Raw genomic sequence first — 3,333 nt, forward strand, 5'->3', positions numbered from 1 at the left:
TTTTTTTTACATCATACTTTTCCTTTTTTGCTTATTGTGCAGCCTGCACTTTCAAATGTAATATTAATAATTATTAATATAAATTATTAATTAATTATTAAATAAATTACATTATCCCATTTATCATTAATACTAAATAATCATATCCAATTAAGTTAAGAAATTAAATTAAAATAAATATCACTAATTATTAATAAGGCTAATATTAGTAAATAGTATATTAAATGTATATAAATCAACAAATGAAAAAAAAAAAATAGCTTTGAAGTTGCTGAAGAATACTTTAAAATAAGCAACCAGCACAAAATATATAAATAAATATATAAATATAAAATATTTGTTAAGGAAAAATAGAATAGAATAGAATAGAATAGAATAGAATAGAATAGAATGTCCCTTTACATGACTCCATTTTGTGGTTCAAACACTGACACATGCAGACAAGCACCATATGGGCAAGACTGATTTACAGAAAACAATCGCAGCAGCATCAGTCAACTGAATGAGTGAACAAAATCATAAAGAGTCATGAAGTAAAGTTACTGTCTAATTCTGAGACTCCTTCAAGATAATCAAGCATCTCAAACGATCTGAACCAGGAGTCGATCATGCAGAGGTCAAACGCAGAATCATTAGAATAATAGCTGAAATCAATGGTGGGTGAATCTCACAGGGATAATCCAGTGAAGCAGCAATTTTCTTTTAATAATTCATAATTGCCATCATGTGCCCATTTCACCAGCCCTATTTAAACAGAGCTCCTGTTCACACCACATCTGAGTAAGGGGATCATCGCAGGCAATGCTCAGGTTGTTTAGTTCCAGTTTCTGTTGTCAGAGTAGAACTGCGTAAGAGTTTGTCATCAGAGTGATTTGGTCTGGTCACTGGTTATCCATCAACTGAACTCCATCAAACTCACTGCAAAGACATCAGCGCATCATGAAGATCTTCCTGCTGATTCTTCTGCTGTTGTCTGCTTTGACAGATATTTTGTGCCAGAACTTCAATCCTGATGAAGATAACTGGATGAATGACAGGTACCCAGATGAGGTTAGTGATTTCAGTTTTGCGTTTATTGTTGTTCTAGTTATGGAATATAGAAGTAATATCATCTGCACAGAAATGTAATATTAAATCAAATTAATATTTAATATAAGGTTATTTAACAACAGTATCTAATGAAAGATTATTAGTTGGTTGCATTGCTTAAGTATTTATATCATCTGAAGGTAAATTTGCTGGAGTCGGAGCTACAGACACTGTTGGAAAGGGTCAGCCGAACACCTGGACTACAACAGGTTTTTGGTCTAATGGGGAAAAGATCATCTGGTAAAAATATTTTTAATTTCTATTGTGTTCAGATTATTTTTCTTCTCATTTCTGCACTTATATACACTTACAGTCACTAGCCACTTTATTAGGTAGACCTTGCTGGGTTGAACACCCATTTAGCTTCAGAATCAGAACTGCCTTAATTCTTCGTGGCACAGAGTCAGCAAGGTGCTGGAAACATTCCTCAGAGATTTTGGTCTATACTGACATGATAGCATCACGCAGTTGCTGCAGATTTGTCGGCTGCACATCCATGATGTGAATCTCCAGTTCAGCCACATCCCAAGCTGTTCTACTGGATTGAGATCTGGTGACCGTGGAGGTACAGTGAACTCATTTTCATGTTCACAGTTTGATTTGAGATTTGTGACATGGCGTGTTATACTGCTGGAAGTAGCCATCAGAAGATGGACACACTGTGTCATAAAGAGATGGACATGGTAGCAACAATACTCAGGTCAGCTGTTGTGTTTAAATGATGCTCAATTGGTACTAAGGGGCCCAAAGTGTGCCAAGAAAATATTCCTCACACCATAACACCACCAGCACCACCTGAACCGTTGATACAGGGCAGGACGGATCCATGCTTTCATATTGTTTACGCCAAATTCTGACCCTACCATCTGAATGTTGCAGCAGAAATCGAGACTCATCAGACCAATGTTTTTCCAATCTTCTGTTGTCCAGTTTTGGTGAGCCCGTGTGAATTGTAGCCTCAGTTTCCTGTTGTTAGCTGACAGGAGCGTCACCGGTGTGTCTTCTGCTGCTGTAGCTCATCTGCTTCAAGGTTCGACATGTTGTTTGTTCAGAGATGCTCTTCTGCAGACCTCGATTGTAACGATTTGAGTTACTGTTGCTTTTCTATCAGCTGAACCAGTCTGGCCATTTTCCTCTGACATCAACAATGCATTTTCGCCCACAGAACTGACGCTCACTGGATATTTTCTCTTTTTCTGACCATTCTCTGTAAACCCTAGAGATAGCTGTGTGTGAAAATCCCAGTAGATCAGCAGTTTCTGAAACACTCAGACCAGCCCATCGGGCACCAACAACCATGTCACATTCAAAGTCACTTAAATCACCTTTCTTCCCCATTCTGATGCTCAGTTTAAACTTCAGCAGATCATCATGACCATGTCTATATGCCTAAATGCAATGAGTTGCTGCCATGTGACTGGCCGATTAGATATTTGCGTTAACAAGCAGTTGAACAGGTGTACCTAATAAAGTGGCCAGCAAGAGTATGTATGAGAGTGTGCATGTGTGTGTGTATATATATATATATATATATATATATAATTATGCTGACAAGGTTTGATATAAATGTTGCTCTCTCTTTACAGCAAAATCACAGATAACACGGAGACGTAAGTAGGTTGGATTTTGGCGAGTTGCATTTAAATGAATGTGCCTATTAAATGTTTTTTTTTAAAGAAAAAGTGACTGCTCATACTGAATCGTGTATGAATCAAATCTGATCATGTTTAACAAATTACTTCCAGGGCAGAAATTCCAGACTTTTGTGGGACTAATGGGGAAACGGAATGTAGTTGAACCAGGTGAGGCTGTTTTTTATTTATTTTAATTTTTCCATATAAATTCTGACATATATTTTCTTCTAGGATCTTTCTAGGATGCTGTGACTTTGAGGAAGCTTTTAACGTGCAACCACTTTTGGCCCAAATCATCAGGCTGAAACTTCTTTTAAAATAAAAATAAAGGAAAACAAATTAATAACAAATGAATAATTAGTTGAGACATTGCATTTGTTTTATGATACTGTATACAGTACTTAAGCCACACTTTAAAATGTCTGTACATGAGTGTTGTATTAGTAAACTTTTCCATTAAAGAAATGTTTCAACCAAAAATAATGAAGATGGATTGGTAATGTGTCGACATCGCCACCTAGTGCTGAATAGTGCAACGTATGAATGATTTCTGAAGGATCATGTGACACTGAAGACTGGAGTAATGATGCTGAAAATTCAGCTTTGCATC

The 3,333-nt window shown here is 36.5% G+C and overlaps 1 long non-coding RNA gene across 1 annotated transcript; it reads left to right on the plus strand.

Moving 5' to 3' along the window:
• The first annotated feature begins 1,355 nt into the window (after window positions 1-1,355).
• On the plus strand, window positions 1,356-3,123 carry LOC127497838 (uncharacterized). The gene is made up of 3 exons (XR_007925665.1): window positions 1,356-2,699; window positions 2,835-2,891; window positions 2,955-3,123. It is a non-coding gene; the product is annotated as an uncharacterized LOC127497838 (long non-coding RNA).
• Window positions 3,124-3,333: the final 210 nt, after the last annotated feature.

Source organism: Ctenopharyngodon idella, chromosome 16, assembly GCF_019924925.1.
Source record: "Ctenopharyngodon idella isolate HZGC_01 chromosome 16, HZGC01, whole genome shotgun sequence".
Classification (NCBI taxonomy): Eukaryota; Metazoa; Chordata; class Actinopteri; order Cypriniformes; family Xenocyprididae; genus Ctenopharyngodon; species Ctenopharyngodon idella.